The sequence below is a fragment of the Macaca nemestrina genome, chromosome 16, assembly GCF_043159975.1.
Source record: "Macaca nemestrina isolate mMacNem1 chromosome 16, mMacNem.hap1, whole genome shotgun sequence".
Classification (NCBI taxonomy): domain Eukaryota; kingdom Metazoa; phylum Chordata; class Mammalia; order Primates; family Cercopithecidae; genus Macaca; species Macaca nemestrina.
In genome coordinates this window covers 22,540,853-22,561,694 of record NC_092140.1, presented here as the reverse complement: position 1 = coordinate 22,561,694, position 20,842 = coordinate 22,540,853, and the positions used below count along the sequence as shown (strand labels likewise).

Genomic DNA, 20,842 nt, shown 5'->3' with positions numbered 1-20,842 from the left:
TCATCGCATTCATTGCCTGGGGGGATATAAAATGGTACAACTGCTTTGAAAGACAGTTTGGCAGTTTCTTATGAAACTAAACATACTCTTACAATGAAGTTCAGGAATCATGCTCCTTGGTATTTACCCAAAGGAGTTGAAAACATGTCTACACAAAAACCTGTTTATGGATATTTATTGCAACTTCATTCATAATAATCAAAACTTGGGAGCAAGCAAGATCTCCTTCAGTAGGTGAATGGATAAACTGTGTTACATCTGGACAATGGAATATTATTTAGCACTTAAAAGAAATGAGCTATCAAGCCATGAAAAGACATGGAGGAAACTTAATGTATACTCCTAAGTGAAAAAAGAACAACCTGAAAAGGCTACATACTGTAGGATTCCAACTATATGACTTTCTAGAAAAGTCAAAATTGTGGAGATACTACAAAGATCAGTGGATGCCTGGGGTTAGTGGGAGGTGGAAGCGAAATATGGCACAACTTGAGCCATAGAGTGGAGTCAGTGAAGACCAGAGGGCACTGAAAATACTCTGTATGATACTATAATGGCGGATGCTTGTCATTATCGATTTGTCCAAAGCCATAAAACACACAACACCAAGAGTGAATTGTAATGTAAACTATAGACTTAAGGTGATAATGATGTGTCAGTGTGGGTTCAGAGTGGTAATATGCCCTGCTGGCGGGGAGTGTCGAAATGGGGAAAGCCATGTGTGGGGTGGAGTGGCAGCAGGGTGGCATATGGGAAATCTCTGTACCTTCCACTCAATATTACTGGGAACCTAAAACTTCTCTAAAAGAATCTATTTGGTTAAAAAAAAAAAAAAAGAGCCACTAAAACAGTGGAAAAAAATAGTAAAGCAGACTGTTTCACAGTAATGTGATGCTAAAGAGAAAAGACTATTCAGATGAACCGGTCTGAGTGACTATCATATTTTCAGTGGAAAGTCTTGAAAGGAGAAATGTATTGGTGATCCACAGATGTACTTTCAATTTCTTCAGTGGGCAGAGAAAGGGATTCCACTCTTGTCCCTGGAGAAGAACTGGATTACAAAGAAACCAGCAGAGACATCTCTGGTCACACAGGATTAACATGACTAAATTAAAGACTTCAGTTTCCCCTTTAAGACCTTTGTCTGCTTACTTGAATAAATGGATCACCTTCGAAATTGAATTCTTGAGTAATCAATTAACTGTTGCCTAATAATTTTGATTTAATGCTACACATTGTAAATAAAAAACAAGAGACACAAGATAAGGTTATCTTCCTCCATTTAGCAGACAGAGAAACAGATAAGTACCTTAAAATAATAATGATATGTTAATGGCAACAGAGGAAGAGAGGAATAAATAGATGAGTGAGAAAAAGAGAAAGAATTTGATCACATAACTGAAACACCTTTTTACTTTTAGAACTGAAAAATATATCTAAAATTAAGAAACTATTGGTTGGGTATACTGGCAGGTTGAATACAGTAAAAAATAAGATTGTTGGAAAGATAAACTGGAAGACAGGTCAAAATAAAATATAATAAGTGAAATACAGAAAGAAAAATGATTGTGAAATAAAGAAAGCATGAGAAGCATGAATAGCAGAGTGAAAAAGTCTAAAATATGTAAAATTGGAGTTCATATAAAGAGAAGGAGAAGATTGAAATAGAAAATATATCTAAGGAAACAATGGCTGAGAACTTAACAAAAATTAATGAAAGTGATTAATAAGAATCTACAGGGAGCTCTGCAAATATGAAACAAGATAATTACATAGAAAGTCACAAATAGGCACATTGTGATAAAACTGTTGAAAATCAAAGGGAATGGGAAAATTCTTACAACAGCCATAGGAAAATGATACATTACTTTCAAAGAAGCAGCCTTAAGGATGACAGCAGGTTTGTCTACCAAAACCATGGGAACCAAAAGACAAAGGAATGGCGTCTTCATCATGCAGAAAGAAAATATCTGCCATCCTAAAAATATGCCAAGTAAAAATTCTCTTTAAACATAAATATTAAACAAAGTCATTTTTAGGTAAATGCAAGTTTTTAAAAATGTACTGAAGAAGCCTTTCACTGAAATAAATAAAAAAAGAAATTCTTTATGAAAAAGAATCATGGTCTCACAAAAACAAAAGCAGTAAGAAGGGTAAAATAGGTGCTTAAAAAGTGGGCAAATAGAAACAAATATTAACTGTACAAAATAATATTAAATCTTGAGACATTAAAAAGTTTATCTACTTATCAACTAAATATAATATGGTATCATAAATGGAATCCTTGAACAGAAAAAAACCAATTAGGTAAAAAACTAAGGAAATCTGAGAAAAGTATGGACTTTCATTAATCATAATGTACCAATATTAGTTTGTTAATTTAGACAAATGTACTTAATAAAGTAAGATGTTTATAATATGGAAAAGTGAATATGGTTATTTAGAAACTCTGTGTAGCATCATCATTTTTCTGTAAATCTAAATCAAAAAAGTAAAATTAAATGTTTATTTAAAATACATAGAATTAAAACACATGGCAATGACACAAAGTATGGAAAGGGTATATAGGGCCGGACTATTCTTGGATTCTAGCATGATCAGGCAAGTGGTAAGAATAATAATTTCAGATAGACCCTAATACACATATAGGCTGCACTCTCCAGAGGAATACTGTATAACAAAATTTTCTGTAATTATAGAAATTTCCTGTATATGTACTAACAATACCATAGCCACTGACCATTCCAAACAATGTACTAACAATACCATAGCCACTGACCATTCCAAACGTAGCTAGTGGGACTACGAAACTGAAATTTAAATTTACTTAAATTTAAATTAAACTGAAATTTAAATTTACTTAAATTTAAATTAAACTGAAATTTAAATTTTATTTAAATTTAAATAGCCAGCTGTGGCTAGTGGCCACCACACTGAGAAGCATAAGTCTAGAGTAGCGTAAAAGAACAATAAAAACTTATGTGGCCAACAAGTTATCAGGAAAAAATAATAATAAAAAATTATATTTCATTCATCCAATTGAAGGCAAAGAAGGTAAGAAAACATTACATAATACAAGTGGGTCTAAAAGAAAACAAATTGTAATATGGTAGCTATAAACTCAAATGCATCAATATTGTATTCAATGTACTTGGACAAAACATTCCAAATTAAAAAAAAAAAAAATCTGTTGCTTAGACCCGATTATATATTGTTTGTAAAAATAAAAATGCTCTTTCCAAGACAGCAAAATAAGGAAAAACATCAATTTTGCAAGGTAGGCAAGGAATTCAATCAACGCAGATATGAAAGGGTAGCATCTTAAATTTCAGTCCAAAGTTAGTCAGATATAAAGCAAAGGCAGAATAGACAACTCTTCCAAAGATACCTTCTCAATCAATACTTCCATATTTAAACTTCAGCTCTCAGGTATGAGTGACAGCACAAAAGGAAAATTTACTAAGGATATACCCTTTGCCTGACATTTTTAAGCCACTGCTTTTCTCACTTATTTTTATTTTCTCCTACTTTACCAGCTCTTGTCCAGCACGGTAATATTTCTAGAGAGCATCAGTTTCAACCACAACCAGTGGTCAAAAAAAAAGAACTAAGACAGTTTTTATAAATCACTCACATTTTTTCTACTAGGTTTTTCTTTCCTAAATCTGTGAGAATATACTGTTCTGGTTCGTCTGGGATATTGAATCAGCCCCAGTGAATTGAATTTATTTATATATTTCTTTACATTCAGTTCCAGTTTTAGAGAAATCTAGTTTATTCATGACAGGCTAAGTTAGGGCGTAACAGAAAAATCCCAAAATCTCAGTGGCTTAAGAAAAAGTTTTATTTCTTGCTTAAGGAAGTTGGCAAAGGGTCTGGGTGATGCTTCAGGGGTTCTGTCTTCTAATGGCTTAGCATTACACCTTCATTTCAATATTTGCTTTTATAACCACATAGCAAGGGTGAAAGTGCTGAAGCGTCTCACAAGTAAAGGATTCTTCGGAAGAATATGAGTTACTTCTGGTCAAATTTCATTAAGATCATAAGTCAATGGCTATGCATAAAACCTCAACAAGAGACAGGAGTGTCATCCTTCCCTTGCAATCTTATCCCAACAGAAGGCAAAAAGGAACCATTGATCAAATAAAAAATATATTGGGTAACTAATGTTTTAAACCAATTGTCCAAGCTATGTCAAGTCTGAACTTTAAAGGAGAAAGAAATATTAGACTTGAAAAAAGTGGATACTAGATAAGAAAGAGAAAACAGGGTCTATTCAATGATTCAATATCACATAGCTTCATTGAACACTGACTTGAGAAGAATTCTGAGGCTTGTGCTAGCTCAGTGGAAGAGTCATTTAAAAGGTCAGTGATATCAGCTAGGAGCACAAGAATGAGGAGTAGTTCTATATAACAAACGGTCTTACTCGCCCCAATTCCTACTTTCTCCTGCTTCCACACTGTTGCAGGGCTTTATGGAGGGAGGGCAGAGTGTGCTTCTCCATCCTTCAATCAGGCTTGACCCTGTAACTTGTTTTGCCTAATAGCACATGGGTAGAAGTGTGCAATTTCTGAACCAAGACTTCAGTGTCCTCCTGTGTTTCCACTTGCTCTCATGTGCCTCTGTCATTCTCATGAAAAAAGCATACCCCAGGTGGCACTCTGGTAGCAGGAGACAAATGTGAGATATATGAAACATAAACCCCCTGTTCCCAGGGCCTGAAATGGAGTCACCCCAGGCATTCCGTAGGCTTGTGAAGGGTGATCATCAAAGCCACATGTTGAGTTCAGCCTACATCAGCTGAACTTCAGACAACCTTCAGAGAAGCAAGAACAGTTACAAATGTTCGCTGTTTTAAGCCATGGAACTTCGGTGCAATTTGTTATGCAGCAAGAGCTAATCAATACATGTTGGTGTGCCAGACACTGACCACACATAAATTACAGTGGTTGGGGAAAAAAAACCCACAATCTAAAAAAGAAAAGAGATGGCAGACTGTCACACAAAGAAAATTAAAAGATAGGCATTCTTGAAAATTTGGAAAGAAAAAGAAGAATAGATACATTTAATGTGACTATTTTCTAAATATAGATATATGAACTACAGTGTCTTTTCTAGTTTCAGTCTCTATTTACCTGGAAAAAATTCAAAGATACAAAATTGTACTTTAAAATATATATTTAAAAACTGATTTTATTTTAAAAGAAAAAATTAAATGAAATGGAAATAGTACCTGACAATATACATGAATGACTATTAATAATTATTCTATAAAATTACAAATTCAAACATCATGTTTATTTTATATATATATATATATATATATAGAGAGAGAGAGAGAGAGAGAGAGAGAGGTCTGGCTCTATCGTCTAGACTGGAGTGCAGTGGTGTAATCTTGCCTCACTACAACCTTCGCTTCCTGAACTCAGGTCATCCTTCCACGTCAGTCTCCTGAGTAGCTGGGACTACAGGCGCGTGCCATCATGCACGGCTTATTTTTCTATGTTTTGTAGAGATGGGGTTTCATCATGTTGCCCAGGCTGGTCTCAAACTCCTGAGCTCAAGCAATCTGCCTGCCTTGGCCTCCCAAAATGCTGGGATTATAGGCATGAGCCACCATGACTGGCCTAAAATATCTTAATGTATTACAATTAAAGAGATGTCTCAGTCTTGAAGGAGGAAAAAAGAAGAAAGCATAACTTCCAACAGTAAAACCATAGAACTCAGTGACTTAATATAAAATGTTAAAATGTAAATGCAATCATGTACCCCATAATGATATTTTGATCAATGACAGACCAAATAAACAATGCTGGTCTGATGGAATTGTAATACTATCTTTTTACTGTACCTTTTCTACATTTAGATATGTTTAAGTATGCAAATATTTACCACTGTGTTATGATTGCCTACAGAAGGGGTGTCCAATCTTTTGAATCCCCTGGGCCACATTAGAAGAATTATCTTGGGCCACACACATAAAATACACTAACACTAATGATAGCTGATGTGCAAAAAAGAAAGAAAAGAAAAGAAAAGAAAAGAAAAGAAAAGAAAAGAGAAAAGAAAAGGAAAGAAAGAAAGAAAGAAAGAAAGAAAGAAAGAAAGAAAGAAAGAAAGAAAGAAAGAAAGAAAGAAAGAGAGAGAGAGAGAAAGAGAGAGAGAAAGGGAGAGGAAGGAAGGAAGGAAGGAAGGAAGGAAGGAAGGAAGGAAGGAAGGAAGGAAGGAAGGGAGGAAGGGAGGAAGGGAGGAAGGGAGGAAGGGAGGAAGGGAGGGAGGGAGGGAGGGAGGGAGGAAGGAAGGGAGGGAGGAAGGAAGGAAGGAAGGAAGGAAGGAAGGAAGGAAGGAAGGAAGGAAGGAAGGAAGGAAGGAAGGAAGGAAGGAAGGAAAGAGAGAGAGAGAGATTTGTGTTGGGCCACATTCAATGCTGTCCTGGGCTGCATGTGGCCCATAGGCTGCTGATTGCACAAGCTGGGCTTACAATATTCAGCACAGTAACATGCTGTACAAGTTTGTAGCTTAGGAGCAATAGACCATACTGTGCAGCCTAGGCATAGGCCATACTGTCTAGGTCTATGTACACTCTATGATGTTTGCACAATGATGAAATCTCTTAATGGTACATTACTCAGAATATATCCCTGCTGTTAAGCGATGCATGACGATGTTTTAAGGTGAATTTCAGAATGACAATTTTAAAATGGGATGGGATATTTAAGAAAGCTAATTTGAAATACCTTTTGAAATGAATACCAATGTCCAAAAGGTAGCCAGACACTAGTTTTACAAGAGCAAGTATTGGTTTGATTTGGCAGCATTGTGCTTTTAACCCAAGACTCCAGCCCAGGTATCAGCAACCTTTCCTTGCATCAGAATCACTTGGGATGCTTTTTAACATAGAGGTCCCCACACTGTATCTCTGAGCTTTTCATTTAATTGATTTGGTTACAGCCTAGATATTAGTAACTTTTAGAAGATTTCTATATGATTTCAAAGTGTGACTAGGATTAATAAGCATCACTACTTTGTCCTTTTCAAAATATAAATAAGTCAATTATTTCAAAATGATTCATAACAGTTACCAACTCTCCAGATCCCTGGCTGTTCCCAGTCTCATTGTGTTGGACCAGATCAAGTCTGATAATTCTTATTGTCTGTTTATAATCATTCTGATACTTCTAATAATCTATTTTATTCTGGTGTTTAAAATCTATGGGAACTGTCATGTTCATGTTATAAAATATGTTCAAAGTAACACAGTGGCATCTTTGCAAATTGTACCTCCCAGTAGTCAAGGTGGATTACATAACAAACAGAGGCAAAAGATTACCAGTTAACCATAAAAAGAATCTGCTATATCTATAGAGATCACGGTTTACACAGAAAGTACTAGTTTCCAATAATATGAAGTAGAGAACTTTTTTAGTGTAAGCATTATGCTATAGAAGAGACTGGACAAAAGAAAGAACCACTATGTCATAGATTGAACTTTTGAAAAACAGTATATCTTTTCAATAAAAATGAGATAATACTGAAGCTGTATTTACAGGTTATTTAGAAAACAGTCACAGAGAAAACTTTGCTGAATATCTACTGAAGTCCAGGTGTAGGAACTTAGTACATGGAATACAAAAGGACACAAGACTAACCTTTTTCCCAAAAACACAGAAAAAGGAAAAAAAGAAGAAAAGAAGGAAGGAAAAAGGAAAATGGGAAAATTTATTTTCCTTTTCAATTTTGAAGAAAGTTAAAGAAACAAAAACAGGGAAACCATTTGAAACTTACTACTTGCCAGTGTTACTATTTGATTGAAGTGATTTCACTGGAAAATTCCATTTGAAGTTATTTTTTGCTAATAAACTGATGTGTTTGTAACTGTAAAACATCTTTAAGATTCCTATAGGTAAGAATACCCCACAAAATAGCAGGTATAAAATAAGTAGACGCTTTAGCAAGAAAAAAAAATGTTTAAGAGTATGGACTATGCTATCCATGTTTCTGTTCAAAGGGGCAATCTGATTATAACCCTATCCCAGATTTGGAAGCTATGAAGGTGTATGGGGGGGAATTTATAGCTGCACAGATTATAGAACAAACTGGCAACAGCACCAGACGGAGCCAACAAACTTCATGCCCAGGCAAATAGAGCGGAAAAAGGAGGAGAAGAAGAATGGGAGGACAAGAAAGAAAATGTTGACAGAAAGTGTTTTATGCCAGAAGTGTACCAGCACCTTTGTTATTAAACACAGGCTTTGATGATGACACATTTCCCGTGTCCATAACTACTGATTGGTGAGTTACTTTTACATTTATCTTAATGAGATGACACCTCGCTCTGAGATTTTATAAGCCATTTTCCTACCTATAAAACAAACAAAATATTATTTTCTCCTATTTCATTACTTCGTTGACCTTGGGAAAACTGAACAAGAGAACAGTCTTGGTTACGTATTAACCTATGTGTCTGAGGTTGTGTGGGGAAAAGGAGTAGTCCGACTTTACTAACGCTGAGGTGTTTTTCACCTGGGAAACTCGGTTCGGTGTTTTTGTGACTTTTATTTGTACCTTGAAAAATTACAAAGACAAATGATGAGAAGTAAATTGTAGGGGGAAGTTCTCAAAAAACTGTAAATACATATTCGGCCTTGAAAAATGCATCTGAAATCAATTCTTTTTTGTGGGTGAATAAAAATTAATGGAATGTGATTCATTATGGGTATTAAATATTCAAATTAATGAAAAACATAGCCAAGTAGACACAATTATTGTATTCTTCAGTTATTACCTGCATGCTGCAGTGGACAGAGGATTTGGAATGTGTCTTTTATTGCTGTCATGCTGCTTGGAGCACTGGCTTGGGAATTAAGGATTCATGCCTCTATATAATGATATATGATTAGCACTGTGAAAGTAATTGAACTCTTCGTTCTAGACAATCCTTTGCAGTGTCAGCAAGAAGCTGGAACAAACTGTGTCATTTAACAGAGTTATACTGTGAGAAAAACCTCTGATCCCTGCACAATTAACTTCCTAATAATTTTTAGGTTTTCGAGATCAAATGAGAGAATTAATATAATAGAGCATGTAAATGTGCATCAGAATATAAAGCAACACAAAGGCACAAAAAGGGATGGGAAATTTAAAGAAATTAATAATTGCGCTCAAATATAATAAGAGACAGGTGTCGAGCTGTTAAAAGGATGATTGTTGTAACTGGAACAGCTGAAGATGGTAAAAAGCACAGCTGTTGCAAAGATTAGTTGTATAGGAACAGAGAATACTTGTTTCACTGTGCACTCCACTAAACTAAATTGTATTACAACAAGCTCATAAAGTACCCCAGAAAGTGAAGTAATAATGATATTGACACATATTTTACATAATAAAATACTACAACTCAAACCATTTACCATAATTTTATGTCTTCAAAATTTCACAAACTGGCTTTATTCTTTATGAAGTTGTTCAATTTTCTTCATTAAATGCATGACGTATCTGATAATAATTATAACAATAATGCAATTACATTATATCACATTAGGATCACATTTTGAAAGTAGTATATTCTCCTTGAGGTTTGCCAGTGCCAAACAACATTTTATTCTGGGAGTTTAGCTTAATCAAAATGTTATTTTGTTCAGTGCAGAGTAATAAATTGTATTTCAGGTAATTCTGTAAATTCAATGAGTGCCCCTTCTGGATAAGGACTGGATTGTGTTTGTTTCAATGTCAGACTCATGCTGACATTCAGGGAAAAAAAAAAAAAAAAGGAGATTGTTTTATAATTATTTTCAGTTTTTTGTTTGTTACAAACAAAATGATGGCTGGGCATGGTGGCTCATGCCTGTAATCCCAAAACTTTGGGAGGCTGAGGTGGGAGAATTACCTGAGGTCAGGAGTTTGAAACCAGTCTGGCCACCATGGTGAAACCCAATCTCTATTAAAAAAAAAAAAAATTACAAAAAAAAAAAAAATTAGCCAGGCGTGGTGGCTGGCGCCTGTAATCCCAGCTACTTGGGAGGCTGAGGTGGGAGAATTGCTTGAACCCAGGAGGCAGAGGTTGCGGTGAGCAGAGATTGCACCATTGCACTCCAGTCTGGGAGACAAGAGTGAAACTTTGTCTAAAAAAAAAAATCATAACTAACCCCCTTTGTACAGTATAGATCACAGAGAAAAAAAAAAAACAACTTATCAAAATAGAGAAGTGACTGTATTTATGGTTCCCAATGTTATTTCATTTTTAAAGTCTAAGAATAAAAATGAATTTTGGTCACTTATTCTTAACTTCCTAAAACATGTACATTCGTTGATGGCACTGGGGTTATTCAGTGAGTTTTCTTTTCGGTTCATAATATTTTGTTTTGATAAATTACAAAATATCCCTTTCCCACCTGTCTAGTCAACACCATCTCATGTGAGTTACATTCACATCGGCAACTAGATGCTCATTCTACCAAACATGAATTAAACATGGAAATAACACATTTGAACTGATAAACTGCTTTGAGAATTGATCTCAAACAGCAGTTTTGTGCAACTTTGGAAACTTTTCCAGTATTTAATATGTGTTTGATGGCTGGCTAAATAAACATTTTTCACCCTAGCAATATTAAATTGACCATACACAAGGTATTAGACATTTTTTGTTAGTGATCGGAAGAGTTTTGTGTCTGCCTGGATAGACTTAAATAAAACATTCATCTTTTTACTATTAAAGTTAATTTGATATTGCAGAATCCAAATGCTTAGAATTTTATTCTTTGGGTTTTGTTCTGCTTTGTTTTTGTTTGTGTGCTTTTGTTTTTTGCTGGAATAAGTTGGCTACACAATTAAGCTTCCACTACTCTTTAATTACTACTGGCCCACTGATTTTGGAGACAAGGTTTGGTAGACACTCTGGCTGATTGCCTAATAACATTTCTATTTGAATAATCAGAGAGAGACCAGTGTGAAGCGATGGTGAATTTTGATAATACTAAACTGTTCTCCTTAGAAAGAGCAAAAAGGGGCCGGGCGTGGTGGCTCAAGCCTGTAATCCCAGCACTTTGGGAGGCCGAGACGGGCGGATCACGAGGTCAGGAGATCGAGACCATCCTGGCTAACACGGTGAAACCCCGTCTCTACTAAAAAATACAAAAAACTAGCCGGGCGAGGTGGCGGGCGCCTGTAGTCCCAGCTACTCGGGAGGCTGAGGCAGGAGAATGGTGTGAACCCGGGAGGTGGAGCTTGCAGTGAGCTGAGATCCAGCCACTGCACTCCAGCCTGGGCGGCAGAGCAAGACTCCGTCTCAAAAAAAAAAAAAAAAAGAAAGAGCAAAAAGGAAAAAGCATGCTATTAACTGTGTTAAAGAAAAGTTTAGTAGAACTTTTCCTATATATGCTATTCTATTCTTTCAAGAGCAATTACTTCACTTACTGTTTCTAAAACCTTAACAAAATTTAAGAGAGTGAATGAAGGCCGGGCGCGGTGGCTCAAGCCTGTAATCCCAGCACTTTGGGAGGCCGAGACGGGCGGATCACGAGGCCAGGAGATCGAGAGACGATCCCGGCTAACACGGTGAAACCCCGTCTCTACTAAAAAATACAAAAAAACTAGCCGGGCGAGGTGGCGGGCGCCTGTAGTCCCAGCTACTCGGGAGGCTGAGGCAGGAGAATGGCGTGAACCCGGGAGGCGGAGCTTGCAGTGAGCTGAGATCCGGCCACTGCACTCCAGCCCGGGCGACAGAGCAAGACTCCGTCTCAAAAAAAAAAAAAAAAAAAAAAAAAAAAAAAAAAAAAAAGAGAGTGAATGAAATAATTCAATGAAAAATTATATTGCTGCTGCTGCTATGAATGATTGTCAAGGGTGTGTCTTCAGGGTGACATCGGCCTTCTGAGATGGTGAATCTGGCTGGTTGTGGCATAATTAATAACATACCACAACCACTTGACTTTTCCATTATCTTTGCAGTTGATATTATATAACTAGTTTCTCTGGATCTTTTGTTGTTTATCAAAGTGACTGCCACTGAAACCAATGAGCTAAAATTCTTGGAAAGTTTTTAGATCTTAGTATATAAGTTGTTTGTTTACTTGCCTTTCCTCCGTGTTTTCTGCCCCATGCTTATACCAAAAATGAGCCAATCACACATGAGTAGGCTTTTTTTTTTTCATGGTTCTATGCCCTGCAGTATTCAACAAACTGCCTTCCTTTTAAAGGACTCACAAATAAGTTTAAATGAATTGAACACATGAACACCCATGGAATCCAAGCAAGGGAACAGAAGATCAAGATAATGCACAGAAACCAAAAAGGAAGATAGTACCAGAATGCAGAAAGGAAGATAGTATCCAGAATGCAGTAGGGAAAATAAGTGAGAAACAACAGAAGCCCTAAAAAATAAAAAGAGGTAGACAGGCTTCAGGATGGTTACAGCAATTGGAGGATCCAGACAAAGTAGGAGTTTATTTCACTGAATGCCCAAATATTGGTCAAGTGACAGGAAGCATAACAAATACAGAGTGACAATGAGTAAGACAAACACCTAACCTCCTGCAAGTGTTAACTTGTGGAAAGCACAGTGAAGGAAACGAACATTGTGCTTCGGAAGATGGTAATGGATGGACAAGGGGTTGACAAGGAGTGGAGTAGGCAGCTAGGATTTCCATGAATAGGTATTTATTTTGAGATCTATTATTTCCAAAAGTGGAAAAAAATAAATTCCAAGCAGAGTGGACATGTGCCAAATTCCTGAGGTGAGAGAAAGCTTGGAATGTCCAAGAAACTGGAAATAAAAGCCAGTGAGGCTGGAGGACTGAGAGGGGGGTTGGCAGAAGTAAGGTTGAAGAAAAAGGTGTGGCAAGGCATTGTAGGGCCTTGAACACCAAGATAAGGATTTCATTACAAGTGCAATGGAAGAATTTCACAACTCTTCCAAGTGCACCAGATGTCAGTATTTAATTTAACATAAAGATGGAATATATACGTATAAAACACTTCCTGGTGACCATGTGAAGATTAAGTGTTAGGGAAGCAAGAATGGAAGAGGGAAGGCCAATTAGCAGGCCATACAGCATCTCTAATGTGAGATGATGACAGCTTCAATTTGGGCAATGGTGGTGAAGACAGTGAAGCATAGAGCTCTTTGATGATACAGCATTTGCTGAGGAATTGGATGGTGGAGATGGAAATGAGAAAAGTAATGAAACAGCTGAAATTTAGGTTCATGGCTTGAGAAACTAGACGAAGTTAATGCATTGACTAATATGGGGAACGTAACAAAAGCGAGGGAAAACTGAGTTTGAGTGGGAGTATGAATCAATAGTCCAATTTTAGCTATGTTCATGCAGAGATACCTAAGATGTCTAAGTGGACATGTCTGTCTTATATACAAATTTGGAGATCAGAGATGCCTTGGCTAAAGGATTTATTTGGAAATCATCTGCACAATACAGCATTTAAAGAAAAGACAGTGAATGAGGTCATCCAGAGAGAGGAGAAACAAAAGTCAATACCCAAGTACCACCAGCAATCAGAAATGACATGACTATTGCTGTCAGGTGTTTTGTCTCTGACCTAAGCAGAACTTTCTTAGAAACTTCTAACTACACTTCCATCTACATGGAACAGGGGAGGTCTTCTCATGGAAACAGGAGATTCATTGCTGACTGGCTTGAGGACGTATGTGGCTAGAAAATAATCATAGTTGTTAATAATGTGATGTTTCTGTCTTAGAACTGCCAATACAGCTTCTGGTTAAGAAAGATCACCCTATCTTCCTTAAATCTAAAGCACAGTCTGGATATCATCTTGCTCAGGTCAAGAGGAGGAGGAAATCTTTTCTCTGAATAAACATTCATGCCATACCCTCTCCTGTAAACATCTTAAGATACCTGGCTGCAGCTGGTTACAATTCTAATAAAATGTTGGTCTTTTGAGCCCCAAACATCTTTCCCACCCTCACCTCAGCATGGTTTTCCTTCTTTGAACAATATCATATCTCAGGAATGGATCCAAAATTATTCTGACATAGTTAAAGATGACTGGTAACTTTTAAAATATTACCTTTCCCTGAGGAATTTTCTTTTCAATAAAAAATTTGGAAAATTATGATATCATTGAAAATAGGACGGTCGAAATTGAAGCCTTCAGTGGTAGAGTTTCAGATGATTGCCTTCAGGAAAGATGAACCAAGATGTAGAAGGGAAGAGGGGTTTTATGCTACTGTTGGTAGCATTAACATGTTCTATTAAACACACACACACACACACACACATTTTGGAAGCAGAGAATACAAATTCAGCTGAGGAGCCTATCTTTTGTATCATATGCCCTTGGCTGGTGTAAAGTCTGGGCATCCTGATCCAAGTGAATTCTGTGTAAAGGTAATAATGAGTTGTCAAGCTTTTACCCAATAAAATTGGTTATTTTTTCTTTATGAACTGAAAAGTATGTCTATTGTAGCATAAAAATAATAGCAATGATGCTTAAGGTTAATTTTATGTTTATGAATTTATTTTTCTCACTCTGAGAAATGTATTTTTCTCTTTAATGATTGCCTTGAGCACTTTTCCTCCTAGGAGGAACAAAAGCAAGGTACGCTAGAAAGTACTAGACTGAAAGTATAGCAGAAGCTCTATTATTTGAAACACAGTTCAAGTCAACACAGACAATAAAGCCATTGGCTGGGGTAAAATTTAACCGACCCTTTCGAGGTTGAGAAGAATCTTCAATCAAATGTTTCCCTCTCAGTGGATGAAGAGCTCTGCATTGAACTGATTTAACGGTAAAACTTACTGAAATACTTCTCACTGGGGAAAAATAGGCTAAAACGAAAACAACAATAGTACAAACCCACTACAATAGTGGTTAAGAATATGCGTTAAGCTGCATTTTTCTGTTTCAAAGGCTACTACAGACAAGAGGATTTTTTAAAGTAAAACAAGTCAGACGGACAAAATTAGTATTTTTTAAGAGTAATGTTTTGTTTTGTTTTGTTTTGTTTTGTTTTTTTGAGAGGGAGTCTTGCTCTGTTGCCCAGGCTGGAGTGCAGTGGCATGATCTCCGCTCACTGCAAGCTCTGCCTCCCGGGTTCACACCATTCTCCTGCCTCAGCCTCCCTAGTAGCTGGGGCTACAGGCACCCACCACCGTGCCCGGCTAATTTTTTGTATTTTTAATACAGACGGGGTTTCACCATGTTAGCCAGGATGGTCCCGATCTCCTGACCTGGTGATCCGCCCGCCTCGGCCTCCCAAAGTGTTGGGATTACAGGCATGAGCCACCGCACCTGGCCTAAGAGTAATGTTATTCCTCTCTACTGTTATAGTTTAGTATGGCATTAGATCTAAGATTTTAGACTTCTATATATATATATGCACTTTATATTTATATACATATAAAATATAAATTATATATATTTATATAAATATAAACATGTATATACATTATATATAAAATTATATATATTTATAATTTATAATTATATATTTATATAAATATATAGTTTCTATTTTATATGTATATAAATATATACAATTTATATTTATATTATTTTATTTTTATATTATTTGCATTTGTATTTATATTATTTTGTAATATAAAAATTAAAAGGTTATGTATACAAGACATACAAGTAACAATATACAAATAAAAAGAGGATTTTTTTGACACAGAAGGATATTTGTGATTTGTTCTATTATACTTACTATCAATGTCACTGGCCTGCCTTCAGGGTTAAATCCACTAGAAAGTGTTCTCAGTAAACGAGTTACCATAAATATGGTGTTAACTTGCGCTTCCTGGAAAATGGAAACAAATTTCTCTGGAAGTTGAGGAGATGGTTGTTCATCATAATGAAGTATCTTCCAGTGGCTCCATTTTTGTTTTCTAAGTTCTCAATTATTTTAGTCACAATCACAGCCAGTGCACAGGGTCTCCAGCTGGACAAATTAAAATCAATGAATGGCTCAAAATGATTCAATATGATGTGCCTTTTTCATTTCAAAATGAAGAACAACAAAAATTATAACTTTACTTCTACTGATTCAAGCTGGAAGCAAATCTGATAGGTTCACAAATCCCTCATAAAGGAAGGTTAATAGAAGCCATAATTCTGACACCTTCTCAAATTGTGGGAAGCAAGTCAGAGGCCACACAACAAGCCCAGCTCCATTGTTAATTTCACACATGAGTAGTACCACGTAGTTAAGCATTCACTGCATGAATTCAAATCACAGCAGACTATTGGTTTCAGTAATAATCAAAAAGGAAAGTTAAGTATAAAAAAAGATGAAAACTACAGAATACAAGGCTTTCTGTCACAAAAAAAGTCACTTTTACCAAAATACAGATTTATCAGACTTAATCATAATGTTAGTGTACATAATAAAAACTATCAAAGAGGCCAAAGCTTATGCCATCTGAATGAATAAAAGTATGAAAGTAGTTTTCCAGATAATTCTATAAGTGACTATTCCTCTTGCCTGAAATCTGAATTAGGGTGAAAGTATTCTCCTCCCTTTTTCTATCCCTAATTGTCATACTTTTTTGGCAGTTTGCTCAATTCTTTACTTTGATAGTGCAAATTTCTTGTAATTATTAAATGTTCTCAGATGATTTCATGATCCCTAGAAAGCTCATGAAAGCACTGTATGCTTAGAACAAAATAGCACCATTCAACAGTGGCCAGAATTGTGAATAAGAAACAGTATATCTACTGATTGAACTATTAAATAGTAGACTGCACTCATGTAGAGTTCATGGTACTACCTTAGGAAAATGTGTACTGAATGGAAGAAAGAGATAAATTATCCAGAAAAGAATATATGTTTGCCAACTTATGAAAAGTAACATGTTTCTCCAAGTAATTTCTAAGTAATTTTAATGTAAGGTTTCCACCTGATGTTTAGCTGCTTTAAACATGAAACATAACAATTTGCACACATGCACATTCACCTTCATACATTTATATTTTGTTTATGCATTTATCTGAAGGTTTGTATCTGTCTCAGGCCCACCAATAAGACCCTTTGGCCGTTTGAATTTTCTAGTCATCAGGCATAAGTAGCGTATTTACGTCCACTTATTTTACTTCTATTGTACAAAGAAAAAAAAATGTTTTGGTCTAGATAAATGTCCTCTTTTCTAAGCTGATACTTACAGCTGTACCTCATCCATCAGATAAGTGAATATTGTTAACACAGATCTTGACAACGATAACCTAAAAAACCTCTAAAATGAAAATACTGATCCAAAATAAAATTACATGTCCCTCAAATCTATGTTACTGACTTGAGCATTCATTTTTAAAGTTTGTTTCCAGCAAAACCATTTACCAAGGTGTAACTGGAATCATAATAGTTCAAACTCAACTACGTTCACTGAAAGTCAAAAGTTGAAAACATTTTAACTTAAAATGCTCAGTTTTCAACTTCAATTTATGTGTATAAACACGGTCTATATGTATGTAAGTTGTCCCCATGAGAAAATCACATTGTAGTTAGTTGAAAAACATTTTAAAGAGATTGGAGCAGTAAATAGGGCAACTTATGTCTAGGCAAGAATACACACAAAGAAAAGTATAATTGCTTGAGTTCTATAAAAAGCAAAAAAATTCGGTGGAAAAGTTTCTGAAATCACTGTTTTGAACAGATTAACTAGTGGACCCACTACCTACTTTCCTCATATTGTGAAAAGTTGCCTAGCCCACACCAAGTCTTACTTTGTAAGAACATTTTTAAGATTTATGAATATTTCTGAGCTGTTGTGATTGCCATTTGATTTAAGATTTGGGTAATGAATATTCTAGTAATATGCAGGGTGCAGGCACTCAAAAGCAAAGAACATATTATTTTCAAATCATTTTCCATTAAATACAGAAAGATATGAAGGCAGGATTGAAATAGTGCTCCATTACATACAGTTCCCTGATGTGTCTCTCCTCCCCTGCACTCCTCATACCTCCCTCTGCTTATGGGCATGTGTCAGAGCCCATCCCCTAGGCATATTCTGCTTTACTGCAGCTTGCTGCTACCGCATCTTTGATCTATGTGTCCCACTGTGTTTATGCTCCATAAATTTTCATGAGAAATCAATGATTTTTTTTTCCTAAAGGACTCTGGGGAGACTGAGCATTTAAATGCAGTTATTATCTAATCTAGCAATATTTACAATTAGAGAAGTTTAAAACGTATACAAAGGCTCCCCATAGTCTCCCTTCATAACATAGTTTTGTTTTGAAACAGGGTCATGCTCTGTCACCTAGGCTGGAGTGTGGTGGCACGATCTCAGCTCACTGCAACCTCCACCTCCCGGGCTCAAGTGATTCTCCTCCTCAGCCTCCCGACGCAGCTGGGATTACAGGCACCCCCCACCATGCCTGGCTAATGTTTTTTATTTTTAGTAGAGTCAGGGTTTCATCATGTTGCCAGGCTGGTCTCGAACTCCTGACATCAAGTGATCTGCCCACCTCAGCCTCCCAAAGTGCTGGGATTACAGGTGTGAGCCACTGCGCCTGGCCTATAGTTTTGAAGGGTACAGAGAAGACACTTTAATAGAATATTTACATATTAAGAAACAAATGATTGAGCAAATAACATTAATGAAATCCCTTCAGCATGAATCTACTCCATTCTTGTGGCAGTACAGTCCTAGAACCACGTCTAAGATCTTGTTTTAACTAATGGGAAGCATCAAACGCCTTTCTCACAGTAGAAAGATCTCCGAAGATTTGGCCAAATGAAGCCACGAAAGAGATTCAAAATTTAATCAGCTATCAGCATTACGTTTGCTATGGTTCTAAAGAGATAAGAAAAATATGAAATAAATGAATGCAGGAACCCCGAAAATGTGAAGGTTCCTATAACTAGCAAAGGGGATTATATAAATATTAAGAGCCAAAGAAATGCAGTCTGATCAAATAGGATAGCATCTTGGGTGGAAGTTTCAGATTTCCATGAGTAGACCTGGAAACTAGACTTCGGAAGCTAATAGGGTTTTGCCTCTAGATAATGCCAGATTATAAATGGGGTTAAGGATGTCCCAACAACATCATGAAAAGAGAGTCCAGTAAATATTCTCTCAAATGTCTCTGGTCATTCGCTATTCTATCATAACCAACTGAAAAAGCAACCTCCCAAATTGTTTGGGATGACAAAGTTGTTCATTTAATAAATAAGGTTCTTTTAACCCAGAGAAGATGTAAACTTAAGTATAAAAAGATCTAAGAAGATCAAAATTCTGGTGTTAATTATATTTGTATTAAGACATCTGAGCATTGCTTTCTATGGTTTGTATAGTGTTCAAGATAATTTGTCCTACTGTCAATAGGATAACAGATAACCTTATGATTTTAATTGAATATGTGTTGCTAAATAATTGATTTCAACTTGTGATTTAAAGTTTAAATGTATAAGTGAAACACTAATGAAAATTATTAGAACATTTAGTGACACAACCATTTTAATAAGTTTAATTTATTCAATCGTTATGTAATACTTGAGTACTTGAAAGTTGGTCAGTCAGAAAATTAAACTACTTAGAAAGTATTTTTAATATAATAAAGTTATAAATTTATTTTAAAATACTCATTTTTAAGTTTTAAACAGCACTAATCGTTAAAGACTTCTTCAAAGTATTGTTACATTTTTCTAGATTTATAAATATATGAGATTTGTAGGGCTAACAAATAACTAAATTCTAAAAATTATAACAAAAAAATTAATACTAAGTTTTTAGACAGAAAATTCTGAATAATCATTTTGTATGCAGATATACACAAGTTTTTAAAAAATCCTCATAAGCATCAATATAGTCACATTCAAGACAATGACTTTTAGGTTAAAGAGAATTTGGATTTTTTTTTCCTTATCGCTACCTCTTATTCCAGGGCTACATAACAAAAAGTCAATAAAAATTGTTAGCAATCAGCAATTTGATTATAAACTAAATAGTGTCATAATTTCAACAAGAGAGATTACCTGACTACATTCATTTTTTTTCTCTTGAATTCTGTGGAATTTAATTGTGTGGCCCTTCTAACACCTGATGCTAGTAATTATGTATCTTTCCTCATCTTACTACATTCTAACTCTGCGTTTCTCAGAATTTAGTAAACATAAATTTTGGATATGGTAAGTATATGCATAGGTGAAGCCCTAATATCCACTGTGCTTGGGGTAATCATTTATCAGTTAACGGCAAAAACAAACAAAACAAAAAATTCTAAATACAAATGATACAAATAATCATTAAAATAATTAAAATTGATTTTTACTTTAACAAAAATGCACACATTTATTTACTTTTTTTATACATAGGTCTTTTTTTGTTAATTATAAATCAGTAGTAAGTATTTTCCAGAAATTCATTATTTAAAATTTTTGGTTTTATTTCTTTAAAGTGGTCTGAGAATAAAAGATACTAGCAAAGCAATCAGAATACAGAAACTGACAGCTGGTATTTTTTATCTCAGTCTTTCACCTTCTTGCTCATACTAGAGAGCCTTTTTTAGTAACTTACCATTATCAATGCTTTCTATAGCATTCAACATGGTTTCATAGAAACAAAAATAACTGTATCAAGATGCACAACTGGATATGTACATATGTCCTGATGTATAATGAAAATGTATATTATAGAATCCTAGAAAAGTATAAACTTCTTATTTCTGTCTCTCCCCATACCAATAGCATAAATAGGTAACTTGATAATTTAATTTGTTCATAATGACTTCTACTCATTTTGACATGTCTAGCAAATCTGTAAGAACTTAACGATGGAGGGAAGGGGAGGGAAGGCAAGGGAAGGGGAAGGGGAAAGGGAAGGGGAAGGAAAGGAAGGAAGAAAGGAAAGGGGAAGGA

General features: G+C 35.5%; 1 long non-coding RNA gene across 2 annotated transcripts in view; it reads right to left on the bottom strand.

Annotated features, from left to right (window-relative positions):
* LOC105477168 (uncharacterized) overlaps positions 1-20,842 on the bottom strand; it is a 143,758-nt gene that overhangs the window by 8,176 nt on the left and 114,740 nt on the right. For both annotated transcript variants that reach the window (XR_011614680.1, XR_984510.3), the window contains exon 4: positions 15,689-15,922. This is a non-coding gene — a long non-coding RNA (uncharacterized lncRNA). The remainder of the gene's footprint in view (positions 1-15,688; positions 15,923-20,842) is intronic.